Source organism: Triturus cristatus, chromosome 7, assembly GCF_964204655.1.
Source record: "Triturus cristatus chromosome 7, aTriCri1.1, whole genome shotgun sequence".
Taxonomy (NCBI): domain Eukaryota; kingdom Metazoa; phylum Chordata; class Amphibia; order Caudata; family Salamandridae; genus Triturus; species Triturus cristatus.
This window is the reverse complement of record NC_140590.1, coordinates 797,102,957-797,125,621: the sequence shown is the minus strand read 5'-3', so window position 1 is coordinate 797,125,621 and position 22,665 is coordinate 797,102,957.

The window sequence follows — 22,665 nt, the reverse complement described above, 5'->3', positions numbered from 1 at the left end:
CTGTTTTTTCTTGTCACTCACTATGGGTAGAGGAAGTTTACGCTGACAAAAGGAAACATTGTTTTATGTGTAACTTACAAGAGTGTGTACCTTCTGCCTAAATCAGAAGGGTTTGCATGTGTACTCAGATGTACTCATGATAGACCTGCTAAACATATATGTGATGGCTTAAGATCTGATGTCACTTCTTATGATGCCCCCTCCTGTGATGTCACGCGCCGTGATGTCACGCACCATGATGTCATGCACCTTGATGTCACTTGCATACTGATTAACTCAGTTAGTCGCCCCACTTCTTTTTTTAGGACTTGTGCGCTGAGGTTTTGGAGAATACTCTGCCTGTCAGGCATTTGTCTGAGAACCCTCTCGTCAGTGCTTAATTTGAGCCGGTGGTTCCTGGTGCTCGGCACCGGCATTTGTCAGCACCCGCACTTCTGACAGATGCCACATGGTGGCACTGTTTGTATGATTAAGGCTGAGCAGAAAAGCAATTGTTTATTAATTCTGTATATATTAAAAACAACTAATACCTGCCGCCCAAGCTATTTTTTTACGGCTTTGGGGGTCTGGAATAGTCTGAATTGCCACACTTGTAGCGCTGTGCTGGTTAGTTTTTTTGTGGGTACTGTCACTGGCAATGCCGGCAGTGGCAATGGGTGGTGTAAGCTGTGGAGACCTCCTCACAAGAGCCCTGGTAATTATTTTTTCACAAATTAAACACTGCCTCTTGTCTGCAACAGGTATACAGAGGGCATTATATGACTCAGCAACAGACTAATAAACCGCTGCGAGGCAGCCAGTGCATTCTATACTCTTCCAGGATGTGTGAGGTCTATAGTTTCTACACTTTGATAACAAATATGATTGCTAAGTTATCTAATATTACTATAATAACCCTAGTTCATATAATGTACATAGGCTCAGCAAATAATGAACACAAATAATTATAAAATAAAAACGTTTGTGTGCATTGATTGTGAGTGTTTGGAGTCGGTGTTTTTCATCAAACAGGTAGCTTCTCTAACAGGTACATTGGATTCTAAAGACCCCAATATGCATGTAAACCTGTAAGCATAATCTAGAGGTGGGAGTTAGAAACTGGCTATCCATTTTCATTTATCTACAGAGGCAAGAACCATCTTTGTGGTCTAAGGAAATATGTCAGAAAATCCTAACTTTGCAATCTGGATCCAACAGGAATGATGAATGCTTCCTTAATTGACTGAAACTTTTAGAATTCTATCCATTAAATTCATGTAATATGGACCCAAATGCACTGAGAAACAATAGTTCAGAAATCCCCTTACATTGTAGTAAGTGTTTTATTTCTAGTTCACTACTTATCAGTGAGATAAACTCCAAATATAAATGTTTAAAGTTGCTTAAAACAATAGCATCTTTGGATTACTTTTGTGACCATAGTGACAGGTTCCAGAATACCAGGCATCTGTGGAAACAACTTTCCTCAATTTGTATTAGGGTTCGGCTAGCAAGAACCTGGCTGCAGAAAACAACATCTTAATTGCCTAGCAAGGAAGCCATGGACCACAAAGAAACTTAAACTCAACAGCAAAGAAGGTTGCACGATTCCTAAATTACCTGCTCAGTGCTCTAGCATAGTTTATCTTTCAAAGAAATGAAGCATTTTATAAAATGGTGCTGGTATTTCCTGTCCAGATCCAGCCTTTCATATCTTTGACTGGAGCTAATGCAAGAGCACTCAAAGTGAGATGCCTACGTCTGCACAGAGTACTGAGAGGTAAACCACAGTTTAGCACAATCTACCAAGATATGATCCCTGTATCAAAGCGGGTCCCACCCATTTAGCCCACCCAGATCTTTTGCTTTTGATCACCCAGTGTTTGGACCTTTACTGTGGGTGAGTCTCACTACCTGAGTTTCACTCACAGTAAGTAATTAGACTGCATGTGTTTACTGCCAGTGTCGACCTTTTAAGATAAAACTGCTACAACACAGATAGGGCAAGGGTAGGGCTGATTACATGTGAACATGTGTGAATGTGTGTGGGCTCCATGTCTGAAACTACCATCATGTGCAGCCAAGTAATTGCACACAGATAGCTTGGAGTAGAAGGAGCTCTGCAAGAATAGATATTGAATTGGGATAGGCCTAGTAATTTTAGTGCACATTCATAGATAGGACATTAGGGTTTACTGGATTATCTGTAGTATCACTGTATTGTACACGTAATTGAGATCTGCCATAAAGTGCAGTTTCGCTCCACTAGGCCTAAACAGTCAATAAGGCATCAGACTGGGGTAAAACATGCACACCAAGTTTGAATATGCAGGTCCTAAGAACCTACATGCACATTTTATGGGTGGTCCAAAATAGTCACATTTCCCCGATTCAGCTCAGAATCAGATTCCAGGCCCTTTGTCCTGCTGGTCACAGGGAATTACGCTGCTCTCCAAAAGAGGGAGCAAAGGTCTCACCACACAGAAGGAATAATTATCAGTGCTTGACTCAGTTCCTCAGAGGAACAAAGGAGGAAGCCCATACATTTGTAGCCAACACAGGAGGAGCTCTCCCTTGATGTTTTGGTGGGAAAGTCCCTGGCAGTAATGTTATCTAGGGGTAGAGCTGAGGCCTTCAGTGGAGCTCTACCCATAGGCAATTTGAGGCACCATATTAGATTGTCCCAGAAAGCCATGCAGGAGGGTTGGGACAAGAGTGGAGTAATAATGTGGCATCCTAGTATTGGCCAGGGGTACCTGTCATCTACAACTTTCCACCCACATTCAAAATATCCCCAAACAACGGAGAGACAGGGAGTAAGACCCTTGACCTGGACAGCGATGACAGCAACACCATTAACAGTGGGAAAGACAAGCCACCAGATACCCTGATGGACTAAGGGTTCTGTCTGCAGCTGACACCTAGGATTAGATGGGTCTCTACAGGACCAATGGCACTGCCCCCTTACATTCCCTGAGGATCAGACTTCTGTGTCTCAGCAAGAGGAGAGGAAAAGGCTGGTGCAGGAAGCTTGTGAAACCAAGTCCCTGTGAAGAGTACTCTTTTAGAGATAAGAAGGCCTCTGATCCAGGTGACTAGGGCTCCTCAACAGGAGCAAAATAAGCACAAGATCAATGAAATCGGCCCATCAGGCCTGAGTTATGCCCTTTTAAAGCTGTTGAAGTTTGAGCCCCCCCAATGCGAGTGACGGAGCGTGTAGGGCTTGTGAGCCCATTCATGATTCCCCCCTGGTGAGGGCCAAGTCACTGGGATTCGGAGCATGGTTATTTGAAAATTACCCAGGAAGGAGCATGTGTAGGGCTCCATCCCTGGGCCTCTTAGACAAAGGAAGGGTCCTGGGACCCCATCACAGGAACCCGCAGCCCCCCCCCCCCTCACGTGGACCACAGCCAGAAGAGAGAAAGAATGCTGACTCTGCACAACACAGTTTTGCCCAAACAGAGGGCTGGCAGGGCAATGCGGGAGTGGGCTCCCTATGCTTTCCCAATGAAGGAAAATGCTCAGGGTGCTCCGGGTGGGATTGGGACATCCCTCCCAAAAATAATAACAAAAGCAGGCGCGTAAAGCCTCAAACATCAAAACAACCACGGCAAAACCACTAATAATAGACACGCGCTCCCAGCTCTTAGCTCTCCATAATGCCCCATTTGGGCTGGTTAGGATACTGTTTTTTCCCCTTGTGGTGCCTCAAGGAGGGGCAAGGGCACCACCAACGTGCCTCCATATGGTTTGGGGGGCTGCAGATAGCGCAGCAGCCCCCATCCACTAAGATGCATTTGAAACATTAATACTAGGTCTTCCAGGTCCCAAGCCAAAGACCTAGGGAGACTTTCCACATTATTTAGAGGACTCTGGGCTGCAGCATTTACTCTGCAGTTTGGGAGTGCAGGGACTTCTAGAGGCTGGCCCTATGGCTGCTTCTTTTGTGGCCAAAAAGTGTAACACAAAGACTCAAACTCATATGATATTGATTTGCAGTGCTCTATTGAATATATCATGCTGAGGGTGATTTTTGATAAACATTTCAATGTTTTTATTAACAATAAGGACTGCTGTTAGATTGGGCCCGTTAATGCTTATGCAGTGTCTCGTATAAGTTAGCATTCGCTGCATTATTTTATGTTTAGACGCCATATTCTTGACAATAGAAACTAACCTCTGCTATTTTTGAGAAATGCCCTTCGCTGAGATTCATTTCTGCAATGAAGAATGGTTAATGCCAGCGCATAGCTTTCCCACTAGATAGAGGCCCTCTCCCACTTGTCTGGTAGCCTTATCGCTGTACCAGGTGTAACGGCCTTAGACTGTGTTGAGTTTGGAGAGCAGAAGTGTATTGTATTTTACTGTCCAGCTGCATCTGCCTGGAAAATTCCACTATGGACGTGTTTCTAACTAATAATGAAGATGTACATAATGTATCTTTATGCCTGCTGATCTTCAGTTCCCTCTGTACCACTCCTAGAGACTGTGCAGATGGGGCTCCGCTCTGAGTGTATGCAAATAAACAGTTATTGGTGTATATTCTCCACTGTCTCTCCGACTCTTCATTTGGTAATGAAGGCGAGGGGTGGTCTGTAAGTGACCCGGGTGACCCCAAGCGGGTCACTTCCTTCATAGCCTATAAACATGGTTACTGATTTCAATGGTATGATGGTGATTTTTAACATGTGATTATTGGTCTTATGATGTGGTGACCCTTGACAAAGCAAATAGGCTTGCTTTATATATTGATGTGGTGAACCATTAACAAAGCCAATAGGCTTACTTTATATATTCGTGTCTGGTGACCCCTGACAAAGTCAATCAGCCATCTCAATTTAAAGTGACACCCCCTTGTATTGTGATGTTCTGTCTGGTTCAGGTGCAGGAGTATTGTGATTTTGTATGTCATGACCCACTAGGGGTCACATGTGATTTCTGAATGTCACCAAAGGTATTTCCATATGCCTGATGTACATATTTGTAAGTTGATGCATAGTATTTCGAAGTATGTGTGTAATAAATGTGCTTTTCATTTTTCAAAGAAAAAGCCAATCATTTCTTGAGTGTTGTTACTGCATGCGAGCGAATGGTGATTAAGAGCCCACACCACCTCCCCAAGTAGGCCTTGGGCTGCTCTGCTTCTCTACCCTGAAAAACTCAAGTATTACAATGGGTGCTTGGTTCCCAGTGAGGAGACAATTGTGGACCTATTACTTACACACACACCTCACATCCTGCACAACTAATAAACCAATTTCTTACAACCTCATATAATAGGGAGCTTTGGGACATGAGGTTCTCATGCATGAGGTTTCTAAAAGGGGCACTACTACTTGAGAACTCAGTGTATTTGTCAGGTGATGCATCATTTATGTCAAATCAGTGGAGTGAAGCACAATACAGGTAAAGGTTGATACCCTGAGACCTAAGGACTGTAAGAAATTTATGAACAATGTTGAAGGCCAATGTTATGAGGCGTGGTAGGTCGTGAAAGATATACCTACTCTGTCTGTTGGTCTGCACCAAATGGCCTGCACCAAATTAGTCTTTCTTTTTTGTCAACTTTATAACAATTCCCCACCAGCATGACAGAAATATTGAAAGTGGAGCACAATGTCCTCAATAAGACAGCAGCCTCTCTCGTTTAAGCAAAGAGAATGTCTAAAGTTCCTGGTTCTGGTAATGGGCCTTTTGGAAGACCATAGAGGGAAGGAAATTGTACTACTGGTACTAGTGTGACAGAACAATATGTAGGATAGGAACCAGTTCTCACAGATGGTCAAGAAGATGAATGGCCCACATTAAGGGGGGTACACATGAAGACAAACCAGAGGTGTGAAGCACATGGACATGATAACATTCTAACACAGATTTGATGAGAATGTGAAGGGTTATCTGTGGCAAAGAGGACCTGACGAGAATCACTGATTGGTAAAGTAGTTGCAAGAATGGCTTCACTGGGGATATAGGGGGTCCAACCAGTCGCGGCTCTTGCAGGTAAGCGTGGTGGGGCGGGGGTATGTCGACAGATGACGGAATAGGGAAAATTAAATAAATCTTATTTCGTCGTCTGGCAACATCCCCACTACCCCGCCCCATCGCCCCACCACCCCATCGAGCTTAACTGCAGGGGCCACGACTAGGTCCAACATAGGGAGCTGATGCAGTTGTTCCAAAACTTCGTAGACCCTTGTTTAGCTATTCTGGCCTAGTGAACAATGGGGAGCAGAATATGGACTCAAGAGGTTACAGACTGATTTAATCTCACCCTTTTACAAACATAGTTATGTTGGTTATTTACATAATCAAGTGGTAAATTGAGAAGATTTAGGCTATTGTGCTCACACATTTCCAGAGTGCCCGAGCAAGTCAGATAGATTTGATTCCAATGATAGATATCAGTACCTGGTTTGTGCCGAGCACTGGATGAAAACTCGGGTCACAAATGGATATGCTTATCACATGATAAGATTTGATGAGTTCCAGGGTAAATTAGCACCATATCATTGAACCACTACCATGGGTTTGACTTGAGGGACTGTGAAGATATCGGTCCAAGCTTCACCGTCACCCTTGAGCTCCATAAGTGCACAGTATTGTCCAAGGATGAATGAATCCACACAGAAATGTCCCACACATGATGAAAATGAGCCGACCTAGGTCCAAACCTTTTGTCCTGCCTTTTGTCAAGGCTGGAAGTCCCACGTGAATCCACAGGTCTGCTGTTGCGTCATTTACATTTTTCTTCTGTCCACTACAGTGTACTGCATGGTGCAGTGTGTCAGCCCACTTCAGCTATTGGCTAAATTAACTCTGAGTGACAGCATTCTGCTCTTGCACTAGTTGCACATCCACAAAAAAGGTAGTCCCCTTCACTAACAGGGACTACTGCGGCAATGTGAGTTGTTGATTAAGAAAAAACCCCATTAATTTTGTTTTTAGTCAATGCCTATTTTATTGCTGATGGCTTGGAGGAGCTCTTAACACTTCCTCTGATCCGCTCGTATCTTGTCATGTGCTGTCCAGCTGTGCTATGCATGTTCACACTTTGGTGGCAATTTTTTATGCTTTTTAAAAAAATATGGGGCAGATTTACAAGCCCCCTGCGCCACCACTACGTCACTTTTCGTGATGTATTGGTGGCGCAGGGGGCTCTTCCATATTTACAAGGAGAGGAAAAGCCACCCTGCGTGACTTTTCCTCTCCTCGTAAATATGGCCCCTTCACACGCAGCACTGTGCGTTGAAGGGGCGTTCCATGGGTGTTGCTGTGGGTGTTCCCACACAATACCCATGGAACAAGACACATCTCCAGATTTACGAGACATCGTAAATCAGGAGATGCGTGTGAATGCTACGCCACCCTAGAGGTGGCGTAGCGAGGCGCAACGAGGAGAAATGTTTTAATTTCTCCTCGTTTTTTCCTCTTTCAATGCGTGCTGCATTCTACAGCACACATTGAAAGAGGAAAAAGCCTCTTGTGATTGTTTTTGTGCAGGAAGGTGTCCCTTCCTGTACAAAAACAATCTCCCCACGACGCAGGCATCCTTGCACCATGGTGCAAATGTACCTGCGCTGGCGCATGGCTGCAGTTTGTGCGCCAGCGCAGGGGAAGGACAGAGATGCGACATATTCTTGTAAATATGTCGCATCTCTGTGCTTTCCAAACTAACGCAGCACGGCGCAGCAAAATGATTTGCTGCACCGTGCTGCGTTACTTTGTTGTAAATCTGCTCCTATGTTTTTACAAAACTCATTACAAAAAAACAAGCACTGACAAATCCCAAATGATGGCCACCAATTCCAGACAACACGCTTCTACAATGCTTATATTACCATGAAATCTGAAAAGTGCTTCTTTGCCCAAAGGGAAGTCATTAACTTAAGGCACACTATAGTTAGTGGGACCCAAAGACCCGGGTATTTTAAAGTAAAAGCCATGTTGCTCTGATCGTAGCATAAGACTTGTTTTTAAGGTTACAACATTGAGACAGACCTAAGTTACACAATGATCCGCTTTTCCTTGAACTTTTTGATTTCCTGGTTGAACAGGTAATGATTATGTACAGGCTTTGGAAGCCAAGCTCCTTTTTAGGTTTCGACGGCACAGCCTTGCTTTGTGCTGGCAAAATCTCGCTAAAAAAAAAAAATGTATAAAGGGCTTAGATCTCACCCATTACTTAACATTGGTGGGCACTACATCACTCTTGTCTCCTTGCTTCTTATTGGACAGCTCCCCCAGCTTCCGCTTTCTTTTCCTGTCTTCCTTGAAGCATGGACCGAGTGCTAGCTCTCATGCAAAGGTACTTTTTTTTTAAACGGCTACTCTTTGCAAAGCCTCTTTTTCCTTCTTTTCTTGGGTAACAAACAATAGTCTTAACTTCAGGCATTTTAAAACATAAGTAAGCATCTGATGTTCCCGAATTGTGCCTGTATTTTGCATGTACCCCAGGTTATAAATTGTAGAAATTGTAATTCTTTCCCTGCATTTATATTACAATATTTCACGGTTCAATGTGTATGTGGGTTTCTGTTTTTCACGGTGTGATAAACCTGTTTGCCATGTCAATTTTTTTTAAATTAGATTGTGTTTATAACCAGGTGGCTTAGCAGAACAATCAAATAGAACACCTAAAACGACTGCAATTGCTGTAGATGTCTAATCTGAGAAAAGTTCGATGTGCAAAATACCCCAACAAAAGTAACACACGGAAGAAAATGAAGCTTTATAAGCGATATAGTCTGTGCATTGTTAAAAACGGGCAAAATCTCCTCTTACTCAGAAATACATGCTTAGAATGGCCTCTCGTTTTGACCATCTCGCTTACAGAAATCGGGAACACAACCTTTGTGATTGATGCAAGCCTAAAACCAGCAATGTGTCCTTTGCTGCAACTGGACGAGTCACACCCCCTTTGCTGTGACAGAGAAATAGAGGGACATATTATCAAGCAGCAGCGATAATTATCGCTGGCCGCCCTCAGCGTGAAAATGTTTATCGCCGACTAGCGCTGATAATTATCTCCATGCTAGCGCTGTATTAACAACGCATAGCGCAATGGCGATAATTATCCCAGCAATAGCGATGTTTTCCATTAAACATCGCTGGTTTTCCAGCGATGTTCCACTGAAAACGGCGATGAAAAGACCCTGTGGCTGTATCAGCATAATCCACCCCAATGGTAAGTATAGCTGACTCAGCATTTTAGCAGACATTAGTTTTTTGGCGAAAACCGTGGTTTTCGCCAAAAACTAACGCCTGCTAAAATACGTGGGCCTCCTTTTAAATATCGCAATGTGCACATCAGCAATAATTTACAGGCAGTAGTACCCAGTGATGCCCATTTTGCATCTCATCAGAGATGCAAAGCGAGGCGCTAATGCATGTTAGCATCCCCTTGTAGATAGGGCGATAATATTATCTCAGCTTTTTTGGCTTTTAAAGCCCTTGTTAATATGCCCCTGAGTTCTTAGGAAAATATGGCGATGTACAGCAACATCAAAACGTAGCAGGGAAAAAGACTCATCAGGTAAAGAATTGAGAAGGGATTTTAAAATAATTTTTTGTCATATCCTGGATTACGCATTCCTAACAAGCATTGGCAAATCCAATAGGTTTGACCTATGCGAAATCTATTGGCTTTGTCAATGTGCTTTTTTGCACATATTGCACAGCAGTGCGGGTGCTGTACAACATAGCTTTAAAAAAAAGCTCTATGATGCAGTCAAATCTGGCTGCGTCGTAGCGCGTTTTTTTGTTCTTTAAGTCATGCTTCACAGAACCCCATGCTTCTGTGCAACATGTCTAAAAAAATTGATAAAGCCAATAGGTCTTGCATAGGCAAATTCTATTGGTTTGCCAATGCCTGTTTTTGTAACTATAATTGCTGGTTACTTAGTGCTCCCCTTTTAAACTTTATTCAGGAAGGCTATTGGGGGATCGAATTCCACCATAATGAAAGAATCATTTGCTCCATTGCCTCACACCATCACTCCCACATGGCATCAGTAGCATGCTGGCCTTTTGAGTTTTCCCTCAGATGAACTTGAAAGGTCTAATTTAGTAGTCGCTGCCTGTTTGTAGCTATCAATCCATTGTCCTGCCAACAAGAATAGCAAAGAAGGGCTAGTATATACGTTGGAGGAACTTTTTGTATATATCCTGACCTTAACTGACGTAATTCGAGTGGGTTGTACTGATAATAAATCCTCTGACATGAGAGAAGAATTTCAGGGCTGTTCCACACGGAGGACATCTCACTATTTATTGAACAGTACCTGCTCCCTAAGGAATCAAATATGAACCTAGATACATTGTGTAAATAATGCCACAAATCCTACATCTGTTTTTCAATTTATAGGGATAGTTTGCAATTCTTAAAGGAACAAAATATGAGCATTTTAAAAATGGTCTGTTGGACGTGGGTCTCTCTCAGGGTCATATCCAATTGTTTTGCTGTCACCCTCCTTTTTTCTGAACATGTTTTTGTTGGCTTTTAGGACCTGTGCACTTTACCACTGCTAACCAGTACTAAAGTGCTTGTACTCGTTCCCGTAAACATGGAGAAATTGGCTTACCCCAGTTGACCCATTTAATTTCCTTGTAAGTCTCTAGTAAAGTGTTTCTGTAAATTAAATTAACTAAAACTAGTGGGCCTGAGCATGCATTGTACCACCCACAAATTTAGCCCTTTTAAACATGTCTCAGCCTGCCATTGTATCCTGTTGAAAGTTGTAAACTGCCATTTTGACCTGCCAAAATAATCCTTTTGCCAAGCCTAAACCTCACTTTTTAATAAATATAAGACACCTCTAGGGTAGGCCCTAAATAGCCCATATGACAGGGTGCAGTGTATATAAAACGTTGGACATGCACTTGAAACTTTTACATATCCTGGTAGTGAAGAACACTTAAATGTGTTTATCACTACTGCAAAGCCTACATCGCCTGTAGGAGAACATTCAGTTACCTTATTACATTTAATAGGTGCCAATTTTCAATTGGAAGCAGGGATGAATGTCGAGTTTGGTGTCAAAAGAATTGTAATTTATAACCCTCTTTAATTGTAAAGTGGGATTTTAAGTAACATTTCTGAAATGCCACTTTTAGAAAGTTTCACATACAAATGGGTTGGTCCTTTTGATCAGCTGGTTTGGGCCACTAATACATTGTATTCCTACAGTGTACCCAAACTGATAATTATTTGGATAATATTCCTTTATTATAGGATCAAGTAAATTAACTAACTGAAACTTTTTGTTGATTTAGAACATTATAGTATTTTAGTACATTTCACTTAGACATTTCCTTCAGACAAAATTAAAGTATAAGACACATTATTTACAGACCTTGTCTTAAAAATGTAACTTTGACGAAATCACATAAAAAATAAATAATTCCAAACTGGGTAAACCGAGTGCATTTAATACTTCATACATATAACAAAAAACATTAAACTTAAACCAGTCTTATAATTTACAAAGTGCTAGCGTGTCTATTGTTAGTCTGTTATTCTTGTTCAAGGGCTGAAACTCATGTCCAAATCATCCCCGGGGGGTTTTAATGCACACTCTGTTTGTGTAGGCCTCCAAGGTCTCTTGTAGGATTGCCTACATTTAGTTGTCACTTTTACCAAAGACTTCCCAGACCCTGTCGTCGGCGCGTTTTAAAACTCTCATTGATTTTAGGTTCTCCTCAGGACATTGACTGGGTAATTCTCCTTCTCACTGTGGTTCCACTTAGTGAATTGTCTCCATCATCTTTAATGGTTGATACTTCCTCAAATCTGACTTGGTTCTTTTTTCTGTACAAACGGCTTGTTGTCAATATTATTACCACCAGTTGTTTTGTTATTTCTAGATTTCTTGCTTTCCTTGGTGCTCCTGTCTCTCCGGATACACCCCGAGGTTATATGTTCAGGTTCAGTAATACAACTTTTAGAAAGTTAGCATTTTTTCCCCCACTAATTTGGTGCCTGCAACCTATATCCTGGGTCACATGACTAGGTGTAGTTGGCAGTTGGTCTTTGTGTATTACTCCCAGACAGTGAGATAAATAAGGAATATGTGTTGGCAGGATGGGCTATCTCTGACTTAATATTGGGGAGGACCTTTCACCTACCATACTTACACATCACAAAGGCTTTGCCTTGGCACTAACCCCCGGGCGTAGCACTCCGCTTCGCCCACGGAGTGTACGTAGCGCTGCCTGCTTCGCAGTTTTCGAAGTAGGCGTAGCAGGCAGCGCTACGCACACGCCAGGGTGAAGCAGAGCTGCCTGCCGCCCGCCACCCGCCTCCCGCCCGCCCTCCTTTTAAAATAATATAAAGTATGATAAAAAAATTAAATAGAATGACTTACCTGCAGCGCGGCGTCTCCGGGGCTCCCTCTTCCTCCTTCACAACTTCTTTTCACAAATGCGCATGTGCGGACGCCCGCGCATGCGCATTTCTTGCAAGAAATGCGCATGCGCGGGTGTCCGCGCATGCGCATTTGTGAAAAGAAGTTGTGAACGAGAAAGAGGGAGCCCCGGAGATGCCGTGCTGCAGGTAAGTCATTCTATTTCATTTTTTTTATTATACTTTATATTATTTTAAAAGGAGGGCGGGCGGGAGGCGGGCGGCGAGTAGTGGGGCTACGCGGAGCGTGCGAGTGTGCGTAGACTTGGGCACACTACGCGCTGCTCCACGTAGCCCCACTACGCCCAGGCCTGCTTAGCACACTCACAAAGGGTTTCACACTAGTCTTTTGTGCTCCCAGATAAGTAGGGGCCAGGGCAGGGAGGCAGGAAATTCCATTCACCGCTGGGGGTGTAAACCTCCAGAACCTTATCCTACTTCAAAGCTGGAAACAAGTATAAATATTGGACCCTCAGACTCAATTCTTTGCTACACATCTGGACCTATGGAAGACTCAAACGTGCCGCTGTGCTGCTTTGCTGCCTGAGTAAAAAGGACTAGACCTTCATCTTGAACCCAGGACCACCAGAATGACTCCAAGGGCTCGTTGGTTGGCCTCCTGATCAGAGCCTCATGGACAGAAAAGGCTCCAACCACCTTGAACTCAGCACCTGGACTCTGTCTGCTGGGAGTCTTACCCCCTATGTGGTGCCACCCCAGTCTTGGACCCTTGGAAGTGGGCCTGAAGGTAAGTTGCTCTTCCAGCCCAGCTGTGGTCTCCTGGGCAGAACGGATGCAGTGCGCCACATCTCCTCTCAGGTCCGCATCGGAACTACCACTGCGCGATACATCCCCGACAAAGGATCTCGCATCACTGCTCCAAGTAACAGCTCCTGTGTGACGCATCCCCAATGCAGGACTTCATACCACAAGCCTTCATCAATAGAATCCTCAGCGATGATGCAGGACCTCGTGTTTCATCGCAACCGCCTCTGTGCAACATATCTCTGACACCGGAACTTGCAACTCTCCACAACCAGGATTTAAGGTACTTTGTTCAGCTGGCCTAACTAGGTCCCTGTATTCGGGCTGCCTTCTATCGCAATTGGCCTGAATTTGTGAGTTTGTCCCGGTCTGGCGCAACCAGATAACCACAGTTTGCGCATTGTGCTTCTAAGCACAGTTGTCACTTAAAGCTTTAAAATTACATATCTCCGGTTTTTCTGATTACATTTTTGTCATTTTGGTTTCAAATAATTTATTAAATATTGCTCTATTTTTCTAAATTACTGTGAGATTTTTCTTGTGTTGTGTTTTTACTTTATTGCTGTCTGAAGTGCAGCATAAATACTTTACACACTCTCCTCTAAGTTAAGTCTGCCTGCTTTTTTGCCAAACTACCGGAGGGTTAAGCAAAGGTTAATTTGAGGTTTACTTGTGTTTCACCCTGACAAGAACTGTGGTTGCTGCTTGTGCAGGGTTTGAACCCCTCAACCAGTTACTGTATTTCCTACATGGCCCGATCAAAAAATTTCTCCAACAAAGAGGTAGGCGGATTGTGTTTTTTTTAATGTTATGTTCTTTTAATTTGTAGCGCGCACGGATACTCACAAGTGTCCCTGCGTGAAGCCTACAAGAAGGATGAGAGTGTCTGTTTAAACGAAAAGATGTGTTTTCAAGTTTTTCTTGAACATTGCTGGGTCTTGAATGTTAAGTAGGGCGAGGAGCAGCGCATTCCAGGCAACAGCGGCCTTCCTTGCCAACAAACTGCCTCCTAGCCTCTGATATTTGAATCGGGGAACCTAAGCAAGGCGGAGGGATGAAGAGCGCAATTGTCTAGCTGGTACATAAAAAGAGAACCGTTTTTGAAGGTAGGATGGGCCGAGGCCGTGCAGAGCTCGGTGGGCCAAAACCAGTGCTTTAAACTTCACCCGTTCCACCACAGGCAGCCAATGCAGAAAACACAGGTGATGTTGCACGCTGTACCTGGCAGAAATGCCCAGCAGAAGTCTGGCTGCCGCATTTTGGACCACCTGGAGCTTTTTCAACCAGTAGCCCGGAAAGCTCATATAAAGAACATTAGCATAGTCTAATCGGTATAAAATGAGTGCACAGGTGACCATTTCTGATGCTGCCTGGGGAAGTTGAGGAAAAAACTTCCTCAGAGTCTTAAGAAGACCAAAACAGTTGCTGGCCTTCTTCTTGATATGGTTTGAGAAAGAAAGACTCTTGTTGAACCACACCCCCAAGTTCTTGGCTGGCTTCCAAGCAGAGGTGGGCAAGGGAAACTCAGGAGGCCAAAGAAATTTCCTAAAATTGTGGAAATTTACCATAAAGGAGAATCTTGGACTTCTCCTCATTATATTTTAAATGCGCAGCCCCTAACCATTTAAAAATGGATGATAGACAGTGGTGTACCGAGGAGACTGACTCATCACTATTGTCCCACGTAAATAGCACTTGGCTGTCATTGGCATAAGCCATCACCTTAGCCCCCAGACTCTCGCCCAGATAGAATAAAGGAGTCATATAGATTTTAAAGAGAAGGGGACTAAGGGCGGACCCCTGGGGGCCTCCCGTGGTCACATGCTGTAGACAGGAGGATGGAGGAATCCAAATCTTCTGTGCCCGCCCCTCCAAAAAGGATCTAAGCCAGTTCCAGGCCGTACCTGACACACCGATCCTGGTAAGTCTCGTGAGAAGAAGAGAATGCTGGACTGTGTCGAACGCCACCGAGAGATCCAGCAGACAGCCCCGAATAGCCTCAACAACCTCCACCAGGACCGATTCGGTACTATGGGTGGCCCGGAACTCAGACTGTGCTGGATGCAGAATACTTTCCCTCTCAACAAATTACGTTAGTTGTTTGTTGACGACCTTCTCGCACACCTTGGCCAAGCCAGGCAGAAGACAGATAGGCCGGTAGTTCCCCGGATTAAGAGGGTCTAGTGATGTTTTTTTTTTAGAAGTGGCAAAATCTTGGCTTGTTTCCACACTGCTGGGACACTGCCTGTCGGAGAGACAAATTGATAATGCTTTTCATAGAAGAAGAAGGGAAGGTGCACTCGAAACGAAGTCAGTCAGTCCAATCCAATATATTTCAAAAGGTTTCTTCTTTTATTGAGTTCCGTCTAAAAACCAGCAAACAGCCAACGCGTTTCGTCACATGTGTGACTTCATCAGGGCTGTAACAATTATTGACAAGCAAATATGAATACATCGATAACACATATATAGTACAAAGAACATAACAGCACAAATGAAAACATATATACATAATCACATACAATATTCAAATGATACTAAGACGACCCACAAACACTGATGACAAAAATAACAAATTTAACCTATATTATAAGAATTCATCTGGAGGTTGAAAAAAAAGAAGGTGGAGAAAAGAAGGGGGAAGAGAAAAAAAGGAGGGGGAATGAAAAAAGAGAGAAGGTAGAACGATGGAAGAGACAATAAACAAAAAGTAACCAAAACAAATTTACATGCATCAATCCTAATAGACAATAAACAACCAAACATACATAATCTATAAAAATATATCTCATAATAACGCCAAATCATTAAAAAGATTATATATAATCTCACAGCATGTTGGTGCTACCAATCACATATAGTGACCGCCACAAGAACAATCCAATTTTGAATGAGCTTTAATCATAGTGAATAAGCAGTATACCCAAACCCACAGTGAAAATAGAAAAGTAGAAAATGGAGAGAGAAAAAGATAAAGAAAGATAAAAAAGATATTTACAGCAATATCTGAGCAATAAGAAAGTCCCACGATGTCAAGAATCAGTCCCAGGTCCAAACACTCCTCAGGATTCGGGCGACGCTATATGGGTCCACCTCTCGACGTCACCAACTTCCTGCACTAACGGCACGGAAGACTGGAGCAATCGAGCGAGGGAAGGGAAGGATGGGAACAGCGGGGAGTAGAACCTGTAAAGAAAGTTAACATACAAAACAAAACATAACCAAATGCAAGCCAACAAAAGACTACTCTCAGTACTTCTCGCTGGTGTGTAGTTGTATGAGGAAGAGCCTCCTTATGTCCTTAGAAACACTCATACCATCACTCTGGTATTACCCATACACAACTCTTGTCCAACAACAAAGCAATAGAAAACTCATAGGGTTTGAGAGAGGCTGTGTACACCCTTAACTAAGAGCTCTCCGGAAAACTAACAGGACACTATGTTGGTACAAATACACAGAATGCAGTACTTCAAAAAACGATATCTCGATAGATTATACTTTGATATGGGTATCTCTTTTGTCTCTGAAGTGTTATAACCTTAAGTCTGCTGGATGTTCTCTCCAGCAATAGCTCTGAAATGAAGTCGAGTAATATTACCCCACCTCTCTAAGAATCAGCTAATCCTCTAAGCTTCTTCTATGACAATCACTATGTTGCAAACACAGTACGAAAATAGGTCTTACTCCAGACCAAATACGGGAGTTTATATGACCAATAAACACCTGCCAACGGCCAGCCGGCCCTGCACCCTTTTCAGTGGTACAATTGTTGTTCCGGTATGTCAACGACACACCCACACTTCAGATACTTGCTGTTTGCCGGTCTAAAGGAAACTCCGTCGGTGTAGCGGTTCTCCAGTAACCCTCCGGCGATAGTGCAGTAAGCGCCGCTGCCCTGGAGATGGCCAAGAAGCTCCTCTTCGCTCTACCGGGAACCTAGGACTTTGAGGCAGGGCTCCGGGTAGACGTAAAAATGGAGAATGCCGACTCGCTCGGCAAATCTGGTGCAGAAATTTCCCAGCCGCTCCGTCGGGACTCCAGACACGGAGACGGGCTCAGGGATCAACGACGTCGGAAAATGCCGATGCTCTCGGCCTTTAGGTGAAGCTCACCCCCACGCACCAATCTCGCGGGAAAGTGTTGTACGGGTCGCCGCCCGTTACATCAGGAAACTTTAATTACGCACAACGGCTTTCGTGCGTCCCGGGCCTTTTATGCCCGTGGCTCCTCCCCCTCTACACGCGGGATTCTGGGAACCGTAGTCTCGGCAGGCGCTCTCGATATGGATCCTGACAGTAGGTCCCCCGCCAGGCGCCTCCTAGAACCCGGTTTATCCGGGTGTTTCACATAGAATGCCTTGAGTTTTGCTGGAGCATGTACGTGGTTACCAGGCACCAACGAATCCTCCTCAGCCGAGTACCCCTTCCAGGAGATCAGATACCACAATTTCCCACCCCTGAACTTGGAATCTACTACGCGCTGAACCTCGTATTCCAGACCGACGTCCGTGGAAACCGCAGGGGGGGTCTGCGCACTCCTCCTTTGGCCGTTTCAGAAGGCTACAGTGGAACACTGGGTGAATACGCAATGATCCAGGAAGCTGAAGTTTATAAGCCACTGGATTCACTTGCTTGAGCACCCGATATGGGCCGACGTAACGTGGGTGAAAAACACTCCGCAACTTAAAATGGAAATTCTTCGTGGACAACCACACCCTGTCCCCCTTCTTATACTGTGGGCCCTCCGCCCGGTGTTTATCCGCCCAGTTTTTATACCGCAGTTTGGCCGCCACCAAGTATGTCTGCACTCGGGAGTGTCCTTGACGCACCTTTCTCATGTGTTCTTGTAGGGACGGTTGATTCAGGACCCTGCCAGGCATTTTTACGATGTTTTGTAACAACAGTTGAGCTGTTTGTCCCGCTGTAGGCAGTGTCTTGCACGGAATAAAGTGGCCCATCTTGGTTAGGCTGTCTATGACCACCAGAATGGCCGAATGCCCTTGATCCTCCGGGAGGCCGGTAATGAAATCCAGGCTGATATTTTGCCAAGGGGCCTAGGGCGTTGGTAAGGGAACCAGTTTGCCTCTGCGGGTGGTTGTGTCTGTCTTCCCCCTCGCGCAATCCTCGCACCTCGATACCCAATTTTTCACGTCCTGAACTAGAGATTCCCAATAAAAATATCTTTGCACCAAATGCGTGGTCTTTAGTATGCCCGGGTGCCCGGCCAAAGGAGAGTCGTGGCACCATGCAAAAGCTCTTCGTCTAAGGGCGTTTGTGGGTAGGAACAAGGTCTTGTTCTGAAACGGTAGCCCTCCCTGGATCATGCGCGCCGGGCATTTGTCTGCCCAACTGTTCCAAGCCTCCGGACTCCTGTTTGTTCGTATGCTTTCCAAATACTCTTCTGCCCGCAATGCGCAAATCACTTTGGACGGCGGTATGATAGCCTCTTTGTGTTCTTCCTCTTTGCCTTCCACGGCCATTACTCGAGATAGAGAATCGGCCTTTCGGTTGTCTACCCCCGGGCGGAAGGTAATGATGAAATTATACTCCTCAAAGAAGAGCATCCACCTCATCTGTCTGGGTGACAGACGCCTGGCGGTTCTTAAATACTGTAAATTCCTATGATCGGAATATACCGTTACCGGGAACCTGGCCCCCCATAGATACGGGCGCCATTCCTGGAACGCCTTTTTAATAGAGAGGAGTTCCTTTTCCGCAATGTTATAATTCCTCTCGGCAGGTAACAGTTTCTGTGACAGATAGGCCACAGGGTGAAGCTGCCCTGTGTGTTTGTCTCTTTGTGAAAGGATGGCCCCAATCGCTTCATTAGACGCATCCGCCTCAACTATGAAAGGCACATCCAATTGAGGGTGTCGCAATACCGGTGCAGAGGTAAACGCCTCCTTCAGGTATTCAAAGGCCTGGTTGGCTTTGGTGGTCCAGGCGAATGTCACGCCTTTTCTGAGAAGCCGTGTAATAGGAATAGCCCGTTGTGAGAACCCTTGTATAAATCTCCGATAGTAATTAGAAAACCCCAAGAAGCACTGTACATCCCTCACATTCTGGGGAACCGACCACTCCTGGACCGCCTGAACCTTTCGCTCTGACATACTCATACCATTCGGACGGAGTATCACTCCCAAAAATTCCACTTCCGTCACCCCAAACTCGCACTTGCTCAGTTTTCAAAATAGCCTGTGCTTTCTTAACTCTTGTAGTACCTGTGACACATGTTCCTGGTGCTTAGTGACCGACTCAGAATAAATCAATATGTCGTCAATATAGACGACGACTGTTCTATCGACGAAGTCTTTAAGGACGTCATTCAAGAAGAACTGGAATGCCGCCGGGGCGTTACACAACCCGAACGGCATTACCAGGTATTCAAACAGACCATAGCGGGTTTTAAACGCGGTCTTCCACTCGTCCCCGCTACGAATGCGTACCAAATGGTACGCCCCGCGCAGATCCAACCGCGTGTAGATCCTTGCCTCCCTTACTTAATCCAATAGGACCGGAATAAGGGGTAGCGGATACCGGTTACGAACGGTATTTTTGTTGAGCATGCGATAGTCGCAGCAGGCTCTCAAATCCCCGTTTGCCTTCGCAATAAAGAACAAAGGAGAGGCTGCTGGCGAGCGGGACGGGCGAATGAAACCTATTTCCAAAAAATGATCGAGATATTCTCGTAGATGTCTAGTCTCCGGTTCTGATAGCGCATAGACCCTACACGTAGGGATCACTGCTCCTTCAACCAAATCAATCTGGCAGTCATACGGCCTATGTGGAGGAAGGGACTCGGCCTGTTCTTTGCTAAATACGTCTGCATATCTCCGGTATTCTTCGGGTAGACTAACGTTCTTTTCGGCTGCCGTGGCTGCTACCCACTTGTGTGCCACAGCGGTGGCCCCTGAACTCCCTCCTACCAACATATGCTCTTGACATTCCTCCGACAAGAACTGAACAGTTCGACCTCTCCAATCGACTGTGGGATTGTGAAGGCTGAATCAGGGCATCCCCAGTATTATCTCGTACTGTGGAGCGTCTATAATATTAAAAGCCAAGATGTCGATGTGACACATCTCACCTGCGTTACAAGTTAGTCTTAGTAGTTCTGTATGTTCTATGAGTAAACCTGAGGTGAGAGGTTTGCCATCCACCGCCAATACTTCTTCTGGTATTTTCCTAGCGATCCTTCCTATCGCTAACCTGTCCACCAGTCCGCTATGAATGAAATTACCGGTTGCCCCTGAATCCAACATGGCCTTGATCTGAAAGGTTTGTCTGCTGGTATCCAGCCACATGATTAGTTCGAAATGTCTTTCGACGTCACCCTGTTGAGTGGTTGCCAGGGACGGAATTGTCCACTTGTGCACCACTGCCTCTTCGGAGTCTTCTCCACCCTTTGGGGAAACGTTTCCTCCGGCCACTGTTGCTATTGCCTTTTTATTCCTATAACTCCCCCCTGGTCTTTTGGGACGGGCAGGGCACTCGCGGACGTAGTGGCCCTTCTTACCGCAGTACATACATAGGCCTTGTGTTCGTCTGCTCTCCCTTTCAGTTTTCGACAAAGGGGCACGTATCGCTCCTATGTCCATAGGCTCCGACGTCACCCCACTACCCCCTGCTTCCTTACTCAATTTGTCTCCCCGGAATCTATCGCCCCCCCGCAACTTAAAATTTCTTCCATAACGCGTCGCTAACCAGCCCCCGAACCGGGAGGAGTTTCAATACGTGGGTGCGTAATTCTGTCAAGAATCAGTCCCAGGTCCAAACACTCCTCAGGATTCGGGCGACGCTATATGGGTCCACCTCTCGACGTCACCAACTTCCTGCACTAACGGCACGGAAGACTGGAGCAATCGAGCGAGGGAAGGGAAGGATGGGAACAGCGGGGAGTAGAACCTGTAAAGAAAGTTAACATACAAAACAAAACATAACCAAATGCAAGCCAACAAAAGACTACTCTCAGTACTTCTCGCTGGTGTGTAGTTGTATGAGGAAGAGCCTCCTTATGTCCTTAGAAACACTCATACCATCACTCTGGTATTACCCATACACAACTCTCGTCCAACAACAAAGCAATAGAAAACTCATAGGGTTTGAGAGAGGCTGTGTACACCCTTAACTAAGAGCTCTGCGGAAAACTAACAGGACACTATGTCGGTACAAATACACAGAATGCAGTACTTCAAAAAACGATATCTCGATAGGTTATACTTTGATATGGGTATCTCTTTTGTCTCTGAAGTGTTATAACCTTAAGTCTGCTGGATGTTCTCTCCAGCAATAGCTCTGAAATGAAGTTGAGTAATATTACCCCACCTCTCTAAGAATCAGCTAATCCTCTAAGCTTCTTCTATGACAATCACTATGTTGCAAACACAGTACAAAAATAGGTCTTACTCCAGACCAAATACGGGAGTTTATATGACCAATAAACACCTGCCAACGGCCAGCCGGCCCTGCACCCTTTTCAGTGGTACAATTGTTGTTCCGGTATGTCAACGACACACCCACACTTCAGATACTTGCTGTTTGCCGGTCTAAAGGAAACTCCGTCGGTGTAGCGGTTCTCCAGTAACCCTCCGGCGATAGTGCAGTAAGCGCCGCTGCCCTGGAGATGGCCAAGAAGCTCCTCTTCGCTCTACCGGGAACCTAGGACTTTGAGGCAGGGCTCCGGGTAGACGTAAAAATGGAGAATGCCGACTCGCTCGGCAAATCTGGTGCAGAAATTCGCCAGCCGCTCCGTCGGGACTCCAGACACGGAGACGGGCTCAGGGATCAACGACGTCGGAAAATGCCGATGCTCTCGGCCTTTAGGTGAAGCTCACCCCCACGCACCAATCTCGCGGGAAAGTGTTGTACGGGTCACCGCCCGTTACATCAGGAAACTTTAATTACGCACAACGGCTTTCGTGCGTCCCGGGCCTTTTATGCCCGTGGCTCCTCCCCCTCTACACGCGGGATTCTGGGAACCGTAGTCTCGGCAGGCGCTCTCGATACGGATCCTGACACACGAGGGTTAAGAATCTTGATCTTTCCTACATTTGAAGATCTATCTGAGGATCTTTTAATTGAGTGGGAGGGCAATTTAGAGAATGCATCAGAAGTAATGATGCAAATCCTTATACGACATGCCAGAGAAAAAGGAGGAAAATTACAGGAGGAAATAGAAAATGTGGAGAAGGAAATCAATTTGCTGGAACAAAAGGATCTCAAAAAGTAAAAATTTTGAGATCCTCCAAAAAGTTATGGAAGAATATCAACTGTATCTTAAAGATAAAAAAAATGAGGAGAGATGACAGGGATTATCGGGATGGGCGGGTGTATACTTTGGCCAAAAAATTTGATAACGTACAAACAGGAGAAGAGAAAAAGAGACCAAGAAAGGATAGACAAGAACAAGATGAGGTGGGATCTAACAGTGGTGTTTCGTCCTCCTCTATAAACAGTGTAGCGTCAAACATCAATTAGGATATCCCTTTAGCAGAAGGAGCTTCTTCTTTTCAGAAGGAG